Source organism: Dasypus novemcinctus, chromosome 27 (genome assembly GCF_030445035.2).
Source record: "Dasypus novemcinctus isolate mDasNov1 chromosome 27, mDasNov1.1.hap2, whole genome shotgun sequence".
Taxonomy (NCBI): domain Eukaryota; kingdom Metazoa; phylum Chordata; class Mammalia; order Cingulata; family Dasypodidae; genus Dasypus; species Dasypus novemcinctus.
In genome coordinates, this window is record NC_080699.1 from 1,414,670 (window position 1) to 1,433,769 (window position 19,100).

The following is a 19,100-nucleotide window of genomic DNA, read 5'->3' on the forward strand; positions in this document are numbered from 1 at the left end:
ATTGAACCGCGGACCTCCCATGCGGTAGGCGGACACCCTAACTACTGGGCCAAGTCCGCTTCCTGCAGATTCTTTTTAAAGATGTATTTTATTTATTTCTCTCCCCTTCCACCCTGTTGCATGCGCTCTGTGTCCATTCGCTGTGTGTTCTTCTGAGTCCACTTGCATTACCAGGCAGCACTGGGAATCTGTGTTTCTTTTTGTTGCGTCATCTTGCTGTGTCAGCTCTCTGGGTGTGCAGCACCATTCTTGGGCAGGCTGCACTTTCTCTCGTGCTGGGCGGCTCTCCTTATGGGGCACACTCCCTGCGCGTGGGGCTCCCTATGCGTGGACACCCCTGCATGGCACAGCACTCCTTGGTTCTTCCTCCCGCCCCGGCCTCCTCCAGGTCCATCCTCTCTCCCTCGGCTCTCCCCGGCCACAGGCCCCTTCCCTGTTCTGAGCTGTCTCCCACTTCTGTTCTGTACTTGCTCCGAGATTCTTCGGCAGAGCCGGCGCCTTCTCCTCGCCCAGGCTCACTCCCATGATGCTTCCTGGTGGGCGCTTTCCCCCCCGAGGCGGGTTTCCTGACCCCACCGTCTCCGTCTCCGTGCTGTCTGCTTCCTGCTCAGCACTCGCTGCGCCGTGTGGCCTCTGACCAGGTCCTTTTCTCTTGTCTGCTTTCCCAGAGATGCTTAGATACTTAAGGGCAAGAAGCCTCTGTGTCACTTGCTGTCGTGTACAAGAGCCAGGTGGGTAGAGTAGACGCCGTGCTGCATGTTCGACCGTGCACCAACGTGGAAACTGAGGCTCAGGGGAGTGGAGTGGTCTGTACAAGCTCACACAGCTGTAAGAGGTGGGAGGAAAGCGGGCGTGACCCTGCCCACGCTTCCCCCTCGTCCTGCTGCTCTCTCGATCCTGTGGGGGGCTCCAGCCTCCTTGAGTTCCTTCACCCCACACGGACCCATTCTGGCTTTCCTTTACCCCAGGACAACTTCCCTCTGACGCCGGGCCCCTGGGGAGCCTTTTGGCACCCAGTTTGCTCACTGGGAAGGCCCAAAGCCACCCCTCTTCCCACTCAAGGCGTTCGCTGCACAGTGGCACAGTGAGCAGTCGGTGGACGCCCCCTGGGCAGGCCTGCCCGGGCTTGTGCCCACCCTGCTTTCTAGGGCAGTGTTCTGGCGCTGCCCAGCGCCTCTCGGCGCCCTCTCCCTCTCCCCGAAACCTGAAGCGCCTCTGCTCTCTGTCCTCACCAGCCCCGTTCCTGCAGGGCCCCCGGCCCAGGGCTCGGCTCACGCCTGCCTGGTGCTGCCCGGTGACAGCGGGAAGTCGGCCAGCTCTGCTCAGCACGGCAGCGCGGGCAGAAGCCTCTGGTTTGCACAGGGCCCGCTGGGCACAGCGCCGCGGCTATTCGTGCCCTTTGTTTCCACGCCAAGTGCCCGGTGTGACGCCGAGGACAGCACGTCCCACCCCTCGACTAGCCCGCGCCTCGGAGACTGAGGACAGAGTCAGGAGTGAGCCCAGAACAACTTAAATCAGTCACGCGCCCTGCGGCCATGAACTGCTGGAGCTGCGCGGGGACACGGCCACTTTTAGAAACCACCCCTGGGCTCCCAGCGGAGCGGCAGAGACAGGTGATGGGAGCAGGGCCCGGACCTGGCAGCAGGAGAGGCTCGGGTGGAGCTCAGCGGCTGGACTCAGAATGCAGATGGGACCAGGTGGAGGCCGCCACCCGGTCACGTCAGGGGAGCCGCCCAGAGCCAGCAGGGCTGTGCAGGGCTCTTGTTGGGATGGGGCGGGAGGGAGCGCCCACATCAGGGGCTCCCCGTGTGCCCCTGCGTTGTAGACGGTGCCCTGTGGGGCTGCACAGTCCCCGTGAAACAGACCATTTCTGCCTCTCTTGTGGTTAGCTGGCTGGAGCGCCAGGAGCTTCGTACCTGCTGATGTCGCACAGTGGTAAGCGGCTCCAAGGGAGGCGTCAACTCCACCACAGCCCCTCAAGACGGACAAGTCACCCCACCAGTGTCTCACTGCCAGTCTGTCGTGATCACCTGTGAGCTTAAAAAACGGACAGCGCAGCAGGCCTTTGGCGACGGATGGTGGTGATGGAAGCACAGCTTTGTGGATGAAAATAGCACCAATGAATTTTGTATTTGAAAAGGGCTAAAAGGGGAAATTGAACATACCCACTGTGTTAGTCAGCCAAAGGGGTGCTGATGCAAACTGCCAGACATTGGTCTGTTTTTGTAAAGGGCATTTATTTGGGGTAGGAGCTTGCAGATACCAGGCCACAAAGCATAAGTTACTTCCTTCGCCAAAGTCCATTTTCAAGTGTTGGGGCAAGACGGCTGCCGACGTCTGCGAGGGTTCAGGCTTCCTGGGTTCCTGCATTCCTGGGGCTTGCTTGTTTCTGCTTCAAGGTTCCTTCCTTCCTGGGGCTGGCTCCTCTGCGTGCTGACTTCCCGGGGCTCCAGCATCAAACTCTGACATCAGAAATCCCCCGCTCTGTCCTCTGCCCTGCCTCTTATCTGTGAGTCCCCACCCACCAAGGGGTGGAGACTCAATGCCCTAATCATGATTCAGTCATGCCCAGGTACAGACCAGATACAAGTATAATCCACTATTTCTTTTTTTAATTCATCACTAATATCAAACTGTTAAACCCACTAAAAACCCCCATCAACTATACAAAACAGAGAGAGAATCCTAATGTAAACATAATGTGTGTAAAGGAAAAACACACGACAACTACAGCACAAAGATGCAGGGCAGTAAATGTGCCAAATTGATCACAAGGTTTCTGCATTTTACATCAAGTGCTACGAAATTAATTCCCATTAGGCTGTGAAAAGTAAAGAATTGTATTTTAATCCTTAAAGCAACCACTAAAATATAATGCAGAGGTATGGTTAAAAAGCCATTAATTAAAATGGAATATTAAAATATATCCAATCAATCCAAAAGTGGGAACACACAGAAAACAAATAGTAAAATGGTGTCCTAAATCTACCATATCAATAATTACATTAAATACTAGTGGATTAAATATGACAAATATAAGCCAGAAACTATCAAAATGGATAAAAAAGCAAGGCCCAAATAGATACTGTCTTTAAGAAAGACTTTTTAAATATAGAAGCACCAGTAGGTTGAAATTAAAGGTATGGAAAAATAATCTTATGTGGACAGAAAGTAGAATAAGGCCAGTCTGTCATACAATAGCTCTCAACAGAAACTACGACCAGAGATAAAGAGGGATATTTCATAATGATGAAAAGGCCAGTACATTAGGAAGAGCTAAGAGCCATACATGTATATGTACCCCAAATCAGAAGTTCAAACTAAATGAAGCAAAAATTGACAGGATCAAAGAGAGGATCAGGGAAACGGACTTTGGCCCAGTGGTTAGGGCGTCCGTCTACCATATGGGAGGTCCGCGGTTCAAACCCCGGGCCTCCTTGACCCGTGTGGAGCTGGCCATGCGCAGTGCTGATGCGCGCAAGGAGTGCCGTGCCACGCAGGGGTGTCCCCCGCGTGGGGGAGCCCCACGCGCAAGGAGTGCGCCCGTGAGGAAAAGCCGCCCAGTGTGAAAAGAAAGAGCAGCCTGCCCAGGAATGGCGCCGTCCACACTTCCCGAGCGGCTGACAACAACAGAAGCAGACAAAAGAAACAAGACGCAGCAAATAGACACCAAGAACAGACAACCAGGGGAGGGGGGGACATTCAATAAATAAATAAATCTTTAAAAAAAAAAAAAAAGAGAGGATCAGACAACGGCACACTCACAGATGGAGATGTTCACAGCCTGCTCTCAGCCGGTGATAGAACAATCGAGCACAAACCCAGGGAAGGAATAGATCACAACACCACCTAACAGACCTAAACATCAAAGCTAAAACTAAACGTTTTCTACCTGAAAACACAGGGCAAATAAGGGTAGAGAAGTGGATAGAAAATCAGTATATGGTAAAGTAAATATGGTAAGAGGCTGACTGTAGAAATTACGTGGTGAGTATATGGGTCTTCATTGTAAAACATTTCAATTTTTCTCTAAGTTTTAAAATTTCATACTAAAATGTTGGGAGCAAAGGGCAATTGACGATATTGGGCAGGTGGTCTATCAACGGCGCCGAGATCCTGGGAAAAGGCAGTCCTGAGCTGATGATAAGGGAGCAGGGAAGGCAGAGCAGAGCCCTGGGCACAGACATTGACTTGCTTTGCTTGCTCGCAGGTTTGGCAGTGGACCTGGGGCTGGTAACAGAGCACCAGGCTTTCTTGCATCCCACAGGAGCCCTGGTTTGTGCTCGCTCACCTGCCTTGCTGACAAGGTGGTGGCTTTGCGTGCCACCAGCCGACCTGGAGCTGGGGGGCTGCCCGAGCCCGCTCTATCCCTAACTATCCACCAGGCGCCCACCAGGTGCCCGTCTCTGGACCCTGCTTTGAAGACGCTGTGACGAAACCACGGTGCCCTCGTCGGCATTTCCGTTGACTGGTCAGCTCCTTTCCGACGTCTGTTATTATTTACCCCCCAAATGGGAGACGTGCAAGCTCCGTTCATAAGGCAGGCTGGCATTTCTTAAATCTCCAGCTTCAGAAACTCCTTTAAAATGTTGGACCTGAATATCTCCATCTGAGCAGAAACAGATTTCTTCTTGTTTTACCGTCTCTGGACTGAAACTTGACACAAGACACTCCTCAAACCTCAGAATAGCTCGGCATGAAGCTGGCCACACACCGAGCGCCCAGAGTCACCCCCTCCGCGGCTGAAGCAGGGGCGCGAGAGGACAGGCAGCCAGCCGGCTGCGGCTCACCCCGCCCCCTCCAGCCGCGGGCACACCGGTGCCAGCCCTCGCCCGGGCACCCTGAAGCTTCGCCAAAGGCCTGGCATCAAGGGAGGGCCTCACGCAACCTTGCGGCCACTGCTCACAAGCCCCCCGGGGCAGGCCCTCATTTCCAGCCCTCCTGCCCCTAAAAGGCCCCCACACCAGCCCCCTCACTCTTCACCCCGATTTTTGTCCTTCCTAAGCTTAGACACGGCTCCCTTCCCTGGAGGGCTGCTTTCCAGACAGCTGCATCCTTGGGAGGGAATGACGCGCCTAAGGGTGCCTGGTGTGCCTCTGGAGAGACCGGCGCTGGGGGCTCCAGGCGCGTGAAAACAGGCGGCGGGTGCTGGGGAGCCCCTCGGGCGCGGGCGGCCCGGGCCGTGCTGCAGGTTCTCGCGCCGGCGCTGGCTGGAGCGGCGCTGGCTCAGCCGGGAGCTCTGGCTGCTCTTTTTAAACCTGCGGCACCAGAGATGAAGTCACCGCTCCTCTTTTAGAACAGACAGATTCACCCCGGGGGCCCCTGTCGCGCGGACGCGCTCGGGGCTCTGTCCACAGCGGTCACCAGCACCTTCCCTCAGGTAAGGACTCCCGCGCAGCGACTCCCTTCCAGGGACGTCCACTGCGAGAGGCCCTGGGAGGCCCCTCTGGGGAGGCTGGAGGAAGGCCGACCACGCTGCGGGGTACGGGGAGGCTGGAGGAAGGCCCGGCCACGCTGCGGGGGACGGGGAGGCTGGAGATAGACCCGCCACGCTGCGGGGGACGGGGAGGCTGGAGATAGACCCGGCCACGCTGCGGGGGACGGGGAGGCTGGAGGAAGGCCTGGCCATGCTGCGGGGGACGGGGAGGCTGGAGGAAGGCCGACCACGCTGCAGGGTACGGGGAGGCTGGAGGAAGGCCGACCACGCTGCGGGGTACGGGGAGGCTGGAGGAAGGCCTGGCCATGCTGTGGGGGACGGGGAGGCTGGAGGAAGGCCCGGCCACGCTGCGGGGGACGGGGAGGCTGGAGATAGACCCGCCACGCTGCGGGGGACGGGGAGGCTGGAGGAAGGCCCGGCCACGCTGCGGGGGACGGGGAGGCTGGAGGAAGGCCCGGCCACGCTGCGGGGGACGGGGAGGCTGGAGATAGACCCGCCACGCTGCGGGGGACGGGGAGGCTGGAGATAGACCCGGCCACGCTGCGGGGGACGGGGAGGCTGGAGATAGACCCGGCCACGCTGCGGGGGACGGGGAGGCTGGAGGAAGGCCTGGCCATGCTGCGGGGGACGGGGAGGCTGGAGGAAGGCCGGCCACGCTATGGGGGATGGGGAGGCTGGCTCCACGGGGCAGCGGGCGCAGCGGGGTGGACGCGCCGAGCTGGCCGCTGCAAGGGGCTGCGGCCCGCCCCGTTCCCGCCTGCCGGCTTGGGGACCCCGACAGGCCGCTGGCCGCCATGGAGGGCAGGGGGCGGCGCTCGGCAGGGCCTGCCCTCCTTCCTGGCTGGGGCGGGCAGGAGCCGGGCGCCCCTCCTGAGGGGTGGATGAGGCCTGCTGCAGCCGGGTCGGGAGCCGCCAGCCGCCCCCCGGCTCCCCCGGAGACCAGCTCGTGAGGCGGGGACAGGCCCGTGGAGCCCCGGCAGCGCTGGTGCCGGCCGAGCCGCTGGCGGCCGTGCCCACGGGTGGGGAGGCTTGTGGCGAGAGCCGTGGGTGCCTGGGAGGTGCAAGCGCTTGATCCCCTTCGCTGGCGGGCAGGACCCCGCCGTGGATGGCCGGTGTGGCACCTCCGAGGCTGAGGGAGGCTGTGCCCCAGGCGGCTGCTGTGACTGCCCACACTCACCCCAAACTCGCCGTGTTGGGGTCCACGTGCCCCGAAGCCCCCCTGGCCCCGCGAAAACCTCGGGTGGCGTGGCAGCCCCGCTCTTCAGCCAGGCTCCCCCTCCTCACATTTCCACGCTGGTTTGGGAATCACTGCTTCCTTGTGGCTGTGGCCAAATCGGCGACCCTTCCTGAGACCCCCTTCCTCAACTTTGAAATGGAAACAGTATCCGCTTCACGGGGTGATTGTGAGAACTACTGGGGACCTTCATGGCAGGCTCTGAACACGGCGATTCAAATTCCAGCTCCTTTCCCTCCCTTTTAAGGCTCACTGCCTCTAATCACCACACATCCGCTAAGTGTGGATGATGATCTGTCCTTGGTGTGACAGGAAAGAGAAGAGGCAAAGAAATACAAGAGAGGAAAGAGGACTTGGCCCAGTGGTTAGGGCGTCCGTCTACCACGTGGGAGGTCCGCGGTTCAAACCCCGGGCCTCCTTGACCCGTGTGGAGCTGGCCCATGCGCAGTGCTGATGCGCGCAAGGAGTGCCGTGCCACGCAGGGGTGTCCCCCACGTAGGAGAGCCCCACGTGCAAGGAGTGCACCCCATGAGGAGAGCCGCCCAGCGGGAAAGAAAGTGCAGCCTGCCCAGGAATGGCACCGCACACGCGGAGAGCTGACACAAGATGACGCAACAAAAAGAAACACAGATTCCCGTGCCGCTGACAATAACAGAAGCAGACAAAGAAGACGCAGCAGCAAATAGACACAGAGAACAGACAACCGGGGTGGGGGGGAGGAGAGAGAAATAAATAAATAAATATGTTTTTTAAAAAAAGAAATACACGAGAGCTTGCTTAAGGAACTCGGAGTTTACTTGGGGAGATAAAGCATCTAAATAGCGTTTTAAAAATCTATCACACAAGCAGTCCCTGAGCCAACTGTGAGAGAAAGAGCAGCTGAGGGGATGAGCAGGCAGCTGGGAATACCTGCAGCCAGAAGGCAGGAGATCTGTACCCAGCGCTTCTTAAAAACAAATCAACTTTACTGATACATATTAATAAAGCCTACAATTCATCCCCAGGGTACAGTTAATGGTATTTAGGATAATCACATAGGTATGCATTCATCACTTCATTATTAGAGCATTTTTATCATTCAATGATAATAATAACAAAACAAAAAACAAGAAAATTCCTCACCTCTCCATCTCTCTGTTTCCCCCACTGTACACAGCTGCTGCTGTTTCTGGCTAATCTATCCTAAATGTATAGACAATGGCTTTTATTATAATCACAACGTTGGACATTCATCATCTCAACAATTTTAGAAAAATTTCGTTACTCCAAAAAGAAAGACTTCACCCCCTTAGCATTCCTCCCTCAGACGTACATAGTCACTAATCTCCTTCATCTTTTTTAATTGATTTATATTTATCTTTTATATAAATGGAATCATACAATATGTACTCCTCTGTATCTGGTCTCCTTCACTTAAGATCATGGTTTTTTGGCTGATTTTAACATTTTGTATGAATCCATTTAAACACTTCCTAATAATGAAGAGGAGTGAAAATTACCCAACACATTTTATGAAGCCAACATATGGCTAATGCTGAAGCAAGATACATGTAATTACAGACTACTTTCTCTAATGAATATAGATGCAAAATTCTCAACACAACACTTGCCAATAGAATCCAACAGCAGATCAAAAGACACTCGCTCACTCGCCGCAGACTCGCCACGAGCGGGTGCATCTGCCCAGCCTCTCCCCGCCCTCCCATTTCCACCACTAGTTTGGGAATCACGACCGAGTGGGCTTTATTCCTGGTAGCCGGGGAGGCTCTTCACAGGAAAATCAGTGAACATACTACACCACAGTTACACAGCGAAGGGGAAACACACGGCCATCTCCATCAACCAGAAGAGGCATTTGACAACATCCAGCATCCTTTCCTGAAAAAATCACTTTAAAAGACGGGATGAGAAGGAAAATTCCTCAATATGATAAAAGGCATATATGAAAAACCCACAGCCAACATCATACTCAGTGGGGAAAGGTTGAAAACTTTTCCTCTAGATTGGGAACAAGACAAGGATGCCCACAGTCAGCATCATTCAATATTGTACTACAAGTTCTAGCTGGGGCAATTAGACAAGAAAAGTAAATAAACAGAAGGCATCCAAATAGGAAAAGAAGAAATGAAATTCTCACTATTTGCGGATGATGTGATCCTTATTTAGAAAATTCTGAAATGTCTACGACAAAGCTACTTGAGTTAAATGAGTTCAGCAGGGGAAAATCCATTTACAATAGCAACAAAAAGACTCAGATACCTAGGAATCAATTTAACCAAGAAGTGCAGGACTTCTGTTCAGAAAACTACAAAACAAAGCTAAGAGAACTCAGTGAAGGCCTAAACAAATGCAAAGACATTCAGTTCATGGATTAGGAGACTAAATATTGGGAAGCTATCAATCCTAACCAAAATGATTTATAGAGTCAATGCAATACCAAACAAAACTCCAACAGCCTACTTGACAGAAACAGAAAAGGCAATTACCAAATTTATTTGGAAGGGAAAATGCTCCAGAATAGCCAAAAGCATTCTAAAAAAGAAGAATGATATGGAAGGAATTTCACTGTCTGTGTCTTGAAGCACATTACAAAACTACAGTGGTCAAAACAGCACGGTATTGGCATAAAGATAGACACATCAATCAGTGGAATAGAATTGAGAGTCCAGAAATAAATGCTTACCTTTATAGCCAACTAGTTTTCAAAAAACCTACGAAATCCATGTTAACTAAATGAAACTGTCTCTTCAACAAATGGTGCTGGGAGAACTGGATATCCATAACCAATTGAATGAAAGAGGACCCTTATCTCACTCTCCACACAAGAATCAACTCAAAATGGATCAAACAGTTAAATATAAAAGCCAGGACCATGAAACTACTAGAAGAAAATACAGAGAAACATCTTAAAGATATTGTGGTAGGTGGTGATTTCTTGGACCTTACACCCAAAGCATGAGCAACAAAAGAAAAAAAATACATAAAGGGGAACTCCTCAAAATTAAACAATTTTGTGCCTCAAAGGATTTTGTCAAAAGAGTGAAAAGGCAGCCAACTTTATGGGAGAAAATATTTGGAAATCACATGTTCAATAAGGGTTTAAAGTCCATGATATATAAAGAGATACTACAAATGTGCACTAAAAAGACTAAACTATCCTACTAAAAAATTGGCAAAAGACTTGAATAGACAATTTGTCCAAAGAAGAAATACAAATGGCAAAAAAAAAAACAACCCACAAAAACAGTAAAAACATGAAAACATGTTCAATTTCACTAGCGATTAGGGAAACACAAATCAAAACTACAATGAGATATCATTTCCCACCTATCAGAATGGCCACTAGTAAAAAGATAGAGAACTGCAAGTGTTGGAGAGGATGTGGAGAGATAGGAACACTGACGCACTGTTGGTGGGAATGCAGAATGGTGCAGCCTCTGTGGAGGACTGCTTGGCAGTTCCTAAGGAAGCAGAATATAGACTTGCCACGTGACCCTGCAATACCACTACTAGATATGTACCCAGAATTGAAAGCAGTGATATGAACAGACATCTGCACACTGATGTTCATAGTGGCATTATCACTATCGCCAAAAGATAGAAACAACCCAGGTGTCCATCAACCGATGAATGGATAAACTCTTGTGTATTCACATGATGGAATATTATGCAGCTGTTAAGAAGAAGTGAAGTGGTAAAGCACATAACAATATGGATGAAACTGGAGGACCTTATGTTGAGTGAAGCAAGCCAGACACAGAAGGACAAATACTGTATGATTGCAATACTGTGATCTAAATACGTTGTGTAATATATTGCATGATTCCTTTTATAAAAAATGTAAATATAAATCAATTTACAAAGATGAACTTAGATTAGTAGTTATGTAGGGATGGGAAAACAGAAAGACTGCAGGGTGACTAAGGAGTGTGGAGGTTTTCATTTTGGAGTAATGAAATTGTTCTAAAATTTTTTATGGTGACAAATGCACGACACTGTGATTATACTGAAAACCATTGATTATACACTTTGGATAGATTGCATAGTATGTGAATGTATTTCAATAAAACCACTTAGTAAATAAATAAATAAATAAATAAATAAATAATTGTGCAAAAAATGACCAGAGGGAGGCAGATGTGGCTCAAGCAATTGGGCTTCTGTCTACCATATGGGAGGTCCAGGGTTCTCCTGGTGAAGGCAAGCTGGCCCACGCCGAGAGCTGACCCACACAGAGTGCTGGGCTGTGCAAAGAGCTGGCACAGCAAGGTGATGCAATAAAAAGAGACACAGGGAAGAGATAATAAGAGACGCAGTGGATCAGGGAGCTGAGGTGGCACAAGAGATTGAATGCCTCTCTCCCACTCCAGAAGGTCCCAGGATTGGTTCCCAGTGCTGCCTACAGAGAAGATAAACAGACATAGAAGAATGCACAGCGAATGGACACAGAGAGCAGACAACGAGGCGAGGGGGTGAGGGAGGGGTGGGGAAGGGGAGAGAAACAAATAAATCAATCTCTACAAAAAAAAAAAAATAACCATCAGGAGAAACAGAGATTGAAAGGTGAGGAATTTTGTCTGTTTTTTGTTTGTAATTATCATTATTATTGAATTAATGATTGACGTGATGAATGCACAAATATGGGATTATACCAAATACCATTGATTATACATTTTGGATGAATTGTATGCTTTATTAATATGTATCAATAAAATTGATTTGTTTATTAAAAAAATTAAAAAGGGCCAGTAGAGCAAGGACATTGAAAACTTTAGGTTATGGCAGGCTTTGGCCGGTGGACAAAACCTTTTCTGAAGGCCAGGCATATATGTACTTTGAAATGGTTAGCATCCTGATACCATGGGACAATTTTCAAATTTCAGTGATTTCTGTTTCACTCTTGTTCTGTTCACTCTTGTTTCATTTCTTCTCTACAAAACTTTTATTTCTGAACTTTTTGTATAACATAATTATGGAAAATAAAACTGGTTTCTCTCCTCAAAAAAAAAAACACAACTGTCTGCTATTTTGATAGGAATTACATTAAACCTATAGTTCAATTTGGGAAGAATTAACATTTTTATTGTACTGAGTTTTTCAACCCATGTACATGGAAAATCTCTCCAATCAGTGTGGCTTCTCTGATCTCTTTCCTCAGTCTTTTGTAATTTTCAGTATACCAAACCTATACATGTTTTTGTTTTTTAAGTTTATGCTTAAGCATTTCATTTTCTTTGGAACAATTGTAAATGGTATTGCATTTTAATTTCAGTTTCCAAATACATGTTCTTAGTATATAGACATGCAGTTGATTTTTGTGTGCTCATTTTGAATCCTGCAACTTTGCTAACTTACTTATTGGGTCTAGTAGTTTGTGTTTTTTTTTCAGATATCTTGGGATTTTCTACATGTACCATCATGTCATCTACAAATATACAGTTGTGTGTTTTTTTTTTAAGATTTATTTATTTCTCCCCCCACCCCAATTGTCTGTTCTCTGTGTCTGTTTGCCGCGTCTTCTTTGTCCACTTCTGTTGTTGTCAGCAGCACGGGAATCTGTGTTTCTTTTTGTTGCGTCATCTTGTTGTGTCATCTTGTTGTGTCAGGTATCCGTGTGTGCAGTGCCATTCCTGGGCAGGCTGAACTTTCTCTTGCACTGGGCGGCTCTCCTTGCGCATGGGGCTCCCCTACGCGGGGACACCCCTATGTGGCACAGTACTCCCTGCGCGCATCAGCACTGCACATGGGCCAGCTCCACATGGGTCAAGGAGGCCCCAGGTTTGAACCGTGGACCTCCCATGTGGTAGACGGACGCCCCAACCACTGAGCCAAGTCCGCCACCTCCTTATTATCTTCTTAATGACAGCAGGATGTATAGCAATATCTCCTATTTCATTCCAGATATTGTTTTTTTTGTGTTATCTTTTTTTTTATCTCTGCCAATTTTGCTAGAGGCTTATTGATTTTATTCACTTTTTTTTCCAGAAAAATTTTTCACTTCATTGATTTTTCACTACTGCTTTCCTCTTTTCAGTTTCATTTATTTCTGCTCTTTATTATTTCCTTCCTTCTATTGACTTTGGTTATATTTTGCTCTTTATTTTCTAATTTTTTAAGTTAGGAACTTAGATTATTCATTTGAAGCCTTTTTTTCTAAAATAAATATTTAGTGCTATAAATTTCCCTCTCAGCACTGCTTTAGCTATATCTCCCAATTTTTGACATGTTGTATTTTCATTTTTACTAAGTTCTATATATATTTTTAAATTTCCTTTGAGACTTTCTCTTTGACCCATGTATTATTTATAGGTCTGGTATTTTTTTAATTTTTAAAAATTAATAAATCACAAGGAATGTTACATTAAAAAACATAAAAAAACAAAAAACATAAGAGGTTCCCATATAACCCACTCCCCACTCCCCACCATATCATTTTTGTAAATTGTGTTTTTTTGAAGATATATACATCACACAAAAAATGTTACACTAAAAAATATAAGAGGTTCCTATGTACCCCCCACCTCCCCACCCCACTCCTCCCATACCAACAACCTCCCTTATCATTGGGGCACCCCCATTGCACTCAGTGAACACATTTTAGGGCACTGCTGCTCTACACAGATAATAGTTTACCCTGCAGTTCGCACTCTCTCCCATTACATTCAGTGGGTTATGGCAGTATGTATAAAGTCCAGCATCTGAACCTGCAATCAAAATCCCAAAAATGCCTCCACATCACATCTCTTCTACCCTTTCCTTGCCCTCAGCAACTACTGTGGCCACTTTCTCCTCCTCGATGCTAAAATTTCTTCTATTACTCATCACAATAGTTTTATAGTAGAATACCAGTAAGTCCACTCTAATCCATATTTTATTCCTCCATTCTGTGGACCCTGGGATGGTGATGTCCCCTCCACCTCTAGATCAAGAGGGGACTTAGATTCCACATGGATGATGGATGCAATTTCTCTGCTTACAGTTGTAGGCACTCTAGATTCCCTGGTGTGGTGGTTGATCATCCTCACCTCCCTGTTAGCGAACCTGGGTAAGACCAACGAACCAGAGAGTAGGAGTTGCCACTCTGCTGAGGCTCAGAGCCCAGCTGGCACATGGGCAGTCCAGAGATTCAAGTCTCCTGAGTATGGACCAAAGTTTCACTAAAAGTGAAAGAAGAGGCATGTGTAGAAAAGTCACGTCTGAGTCCAGCTCCATCACACCCAGGAGCACAAATTCCAAAGTAGGGCTCTCTGACATGTCACAGAGCTCCAAATCCATCTGCCATGATTATATACCCTGTGGATCTCTGTAGCCTTCAGAAAAACCAGTACCTAGGGTTTTATCTATTTTGTTTTTTTCTGGGGTCCTGCTGAGGCGTGCATAAGCACGACCCCTCTGATGACCTCACGACTCTTTTTGGAAGACTCTTAGCCATATCAACTCATTTGTCTTTGTCATTTCCCCCTTTTATTCAAGGTCAAAGAGCAGTTTTTAACACTTATCCAACATGTAGGCTGAGATATTCTGCTGGTCTGAGTTGACCCTTTTATTTCGAGGTCTCTTTCTAGTTGCTTCTCCAGGTAGTGATTGGTAGTAATCCCTCAGTGCTAGGGAGGCTCATCCCCAGGAGTCATGTCCCATGCTGGGGGGAAGGTAATGCATTTACATGCTGAGTTTGGCTTAGAGAGTGGCCCCATTTGAGCAACATGGAGGCTCTCAGGAGGTAACTCTTAGGCACCCTGCAGCTCTAGACCTAGTTCATTTTTCAGGCACACAGGCTCCTAAGCAGAGTCATCAATATCAAGGGCTCATTTTGGACCATCCTTCCTTGTTGGTCTTTGTCATTGCACTTGGGGGATTATTGTTGTTCCATTGGGGCATGTGACAGAGCTCCCCTGGGTGGGAACTCAGCACTCCCTCAGTTGATGTTTATAACTGTAACTACTCCAAAAGTACCCAACATACATCCTAACATATTTATGTTCCCTATATACTTGCCCTTTATACTCCCTCCACCCATGTGCCCCCCATCAATAACACCCCACACCAGAGTTCCTCTGCTGCCATAGTTGAACCTCTCTGTGGTCCACAACTTCTTCAACAGTGAATCCTAATGTATTGCCAAATTCAATTAATAGGAAATTGAAATACAGTGATGGGTTTAAAGTTTAGAAATAGAATACATAGTAATTTAGAAATACTAAAATAAAGTAAAAATAAATTGGTGTATTAATAAAATGAAAAATATTATAAAGCTTAGTTTCTAACGTTTTGCATTTCATCACTGTAATAGGTGTTGCCCTCTTGTACAGTGGCAAGACATTTTCATTTCTTCCTCAGTTCTACCTCCTTTTTTTTTCCTAATTTTTAATTTTGTCTTCAAAAAAGTTTTAAATCACAGTAATTCACACACACAATATAGGGGACCCCAGATACCCAACATCAAACCCTTCCCCCTTTCCCCAGCAATGATCTCTTTACATGTTCATGTTACATTTGCTGCAGGTGATGTACAAATTTTGAAACATAGCTATCAAACATGGCTCCATTTTGGTTTACATTATTGTTTATATTTTAGATTGTACAAATTTCTAAATTTTTAGTTTCCTTATGTTTTACATTATAGTTTACATTTTAGTTTATAGACTTTTATGCACTTTAGATGTAAGTTGACATGTCCATCATTGCATGATCTTGTGGAGCACTTCCACTGCCCCCCAGTTCCCTGCTTCCATCCATGCTATATCTCTCTTCTCCTCCCCTCAGAGCACACTGTGACATTCAGTCTTCACTACTTGAGGAACCAGATTTACAGATACTGCAACAATGCTAAGGGCTTGGCGTACTAGCCTGCTCTAACTAATTGGGAGCCAGCAATCCCCTCGAGAGATACAATTCCCTCTCTTTGGGAACATCAGGTCTCCCCAGGATGTGGGTACACCTTCACACTCATTGTATGGGTCTCCTCCCAGTGATATAACACACTATGACAAAATGATCATTCACTTACGGCCAAGAAGCTTGCCTCTGTACCAGGTGCCTCCCCCACCCCCCCCCCACCCCCACTTAAGCACCTTAAACACGTGATCCTTATTATATTTTCTTTTTTTTTTAATTATTTATTTATTTTTTAAAATTACATTAAAAAAATATGAGGTCCCATTCAACCCCACCACCCCCACCCCCCACTCCCCCCACAGCAACACTCTCTCCCATCATCGTGACACATCCATTGCACCTGGTAAGTACATCTCTGAGCATCACTGCACCCCTAGTCAATGGTCCACATTATAGCCCACACTCTCCCACGTTCCATCCAGTGGGCCCTGGGGGGATCTACAATGTCCCGTAATTGTCCGTGAAGCACCACCCAGGACATCTCCTCGTCCCGAAAATGCCTCCACATCTCATCTCTTCCTCCCATTCCCCAAACCCAGCAGCTACCATGGCTACCCTTCCCACACCCATTCCACATTTTCTCTGTGGACATTGGATTGGTTGTGTCCATTGCACATCTATGTCAAGTGGGGGCTTAGATTCCACATGGATACTGGATGCACTCCTCCTGCTTTCAGTTGTAGACACTCTAGGCTCCATGGTGTGGTGGTTGACCTTCTTCAACTTGATGTTAGCTGAGTGGGGTAAGTCCAATAAATCAAAGTGTAGGAGCTGAAGTCTGTTGAGGCTCTGGGCCTGGGTGTCATATTATCAGTCCAGAGATTCAAATCCCCTAAATGTATCTAAAACCCCAGCACCAACTACAATTCCATTAAAGTAGCATGCAAGTCTTGTGAAAAGAGATCCCCTCTGAGTCCAATTCCATCATGCAGAAACACCAGCTCCAAAGAAGGGCCATCTGCCATGGCAGTGAACCCCATCTGCCATGATCATAGAACCCGTGGGTCTCTTTATTCCTCAAAAGAACCAATACCTGGGGTTGTATCTACTTTATCTGTCTCTCAGACTCTGCTCAGTTGTGCATAAGGGCATTCCTTCTGACAACTTCCAGACTCTTTTTTAGAGACTCATAGCCTTATATTCTCATTTCTCCTTTCCATTTCCCCCTTACGTTAGGTCAAACAGCATTTTGAAGTCATGTTATTATATGTAGACAGGGATATTCTGCTGATCCGTGTTGAACCTTTAATTCAAGGTCCTTTTCTAGTTGCATCTTCAACTGGTATGTGGTAGTGATCCCTCAGTGACAGGGAGGCTCATCCCCGGGTGTCATGTCCCACGCTGGGGGGAATGCACTGTATCTACATGCTGAGTTTGGCTGTGAGAGTGGCCACATTTGAGTAACATGAAGGCTGTCAGGAGGAAACTCCCAGGCACAGTGCTACTCTAGGCCTTATTCTTATTGGAGGTATATAGGTTCAAAAGCATAGCCATAAGTATCAGGAGCCCACTGTTGGGCCCTCCTTCCTTCCTGGTTCTTGCTGTTGCACCTGGGGGACTGCCGCTGCTCCCCCAGGGTCCACGACAGTGACCCCCCGGCCAGGGGCCCAGTACCTGCGCCAGCTATTGTTTTTAATTGTTTCCACTATGAATATATCTAGACATTACTATATACCCTGGGCATATGCCCTGTATAACTCCCTGTCAACCATATATATCCTGTCAATAAAAGAGTTTTCTCAACAGTATAGTTTCAACCATATACCTGACATTCTCCCATACTCAATGGTCCCTCCAGCCCTCCCCGCAATTCCTTGGGCCATCTGACCCATCCTCCCAGCCCTATTCCCCCTCAAGCCCACAAAGCCCCACCCAGAGGTATCCCTATGCCCCCATCTTATTCATTCCCTGTACAAATACTTACCTCCAGCTCGTCATAGACTTCACTCATGTAGGCCTCAGCTCGCAACCTTCCTCATCCCCCCAGATTCCTTTAAGCCTTTCTTCCAGACTGTAGCTCTCTGAGACAGCTCGGTTTGCTTGTTTCATATCAGAGAGGTCATGTAGTATTTCGCCTTCAATGCCTGGCTTGCTTCACTTAACATAAGGTCCTCAAGATTCATCCATGTTATCACATGTGTTTGTACTGTATTACTTCTTATAGCTGAGTAGTATTCCATTGTATGTATATACCACATTTTATTTATCCATTCATCCACTGATGGGCATTTGTGTTGATTCCAACTTTTGGCAATAGTGTATAATATTGCTATGAACACTGGTGTACATATATCAGTTTGTGTCCTTATTTTCAGATCCTCCGGGTATATACCCAGCAGTGGAATTCCTGGGTCATATGGCAAATCTATAGCTAACTTTTTGAGAAACTGCCAAACTGTCCTCCAGAATGGCTGGATCCTTCTGCATTCCCACCAGCAGTGGATGAGTGTTCCCATTCCTCCACATCCTCTCCAGAACTTGCAGTCTTCTGTTTTTTTATAGCTGCCAGTCTTATGGGAGTAAGATGGTATCTCATTGTAGTTTTGATTTGCATTTCCTAATATCTAGAGATTTTGAGCATTTTTTCATGTGCTTTTTAGCCATTTGTATTTCTTCTTTGGAGAAGCATCTGTTCAAATCTTTTTCCCACTTTTTAAAAGGGTTGTCTTTTTATTTTCAAGATATAGGAGTTCTTTATATATGCAGGATGTAAATCTCCTATCAGATACATGATTGCCAAATATTTTCTCCCATTGTGTAGGCTCTCTCTTCACTTTCATGACAAACTCCTTTGAGGTACAAAAGGCTTTACTTTTGAGGAAGTCCCATTTATCTATTTGTTCTTTTGTTGCTCGTGCTTTGGTTGTGAAGCCATTTCCTATTACAAGGTCCTGTAGATGCTTCCCTCCATTGTTTTCCAATGTCTTTATGGTCTTGGCTCTTACATTAAGGTCTTTGATGTATCTTGAGTTGATTTTTGTATAAGGTGCAAGATGGTAATCCTCTTTCCTTCTTTTGCATGTTGTTATCCAATTCTCTAGGCACTATTTGTTGAAGAGGCCATTCTCTCCCAGTTGAGTGGGCTTGGTGGCCTTGTCGAATATCAGATGACTGTATATATGAGGATCTATATTCGGAACTCTCAATTTGGTTCCATTGGTCAGTGTGTCTATTCTTGTGCCAATACCATGCCATTTTCACTACTGTAGCTTTGTAGTATGTTTTGAAGTCTGGTAGCATGATTCCTCCAGTTTCATTTTTCTTTTTCAGTATGTCTTTGGCTATTTGGGGTCTCTTTCCTTTCCAAATAAATTTCAGAGTTAGTTTTTCTAGTTCATTAAAAAATGCTGTGTTGATTCTTATTGGGATTGCATTGAATATGTAGATCAGTTTTGGTAGGATAGACATCTTAATAATATTTAGTCTTCCTATCCATGAACAGGGAATATTCTTCCATTTGTTTAGGTCTTCTTTGATTTCCTTGAACAGTGTTGTGTAGTTTTCTGTGTATAAGTCTTTTACATCTTTGGTTAA

General features: G+C 47.2%; 1 protein-coding gene across 1 annotated transcript in view; it reads left to right on the forward strand.

Moving 5' to 3' along the window:
• Positions 1 to 5,323: 5,323 nt before the first annotated feature.
• Positions 5,324 to 19,100, forward strand: part of AMOTL1 (angiomotin like 1) — a 181,370-nt gene continuing 167,593 nt past the window's right edge. Inside the window, exon 1 of the mRNA XM_004461998.4 lies at positions 5,324 to 5,380. The gene's annotated coding sequence lies outside the window, so the exon portion shown is untranslated. The remainder of the gene's footprint in view (positions 5,381 to 19,100) is intronic.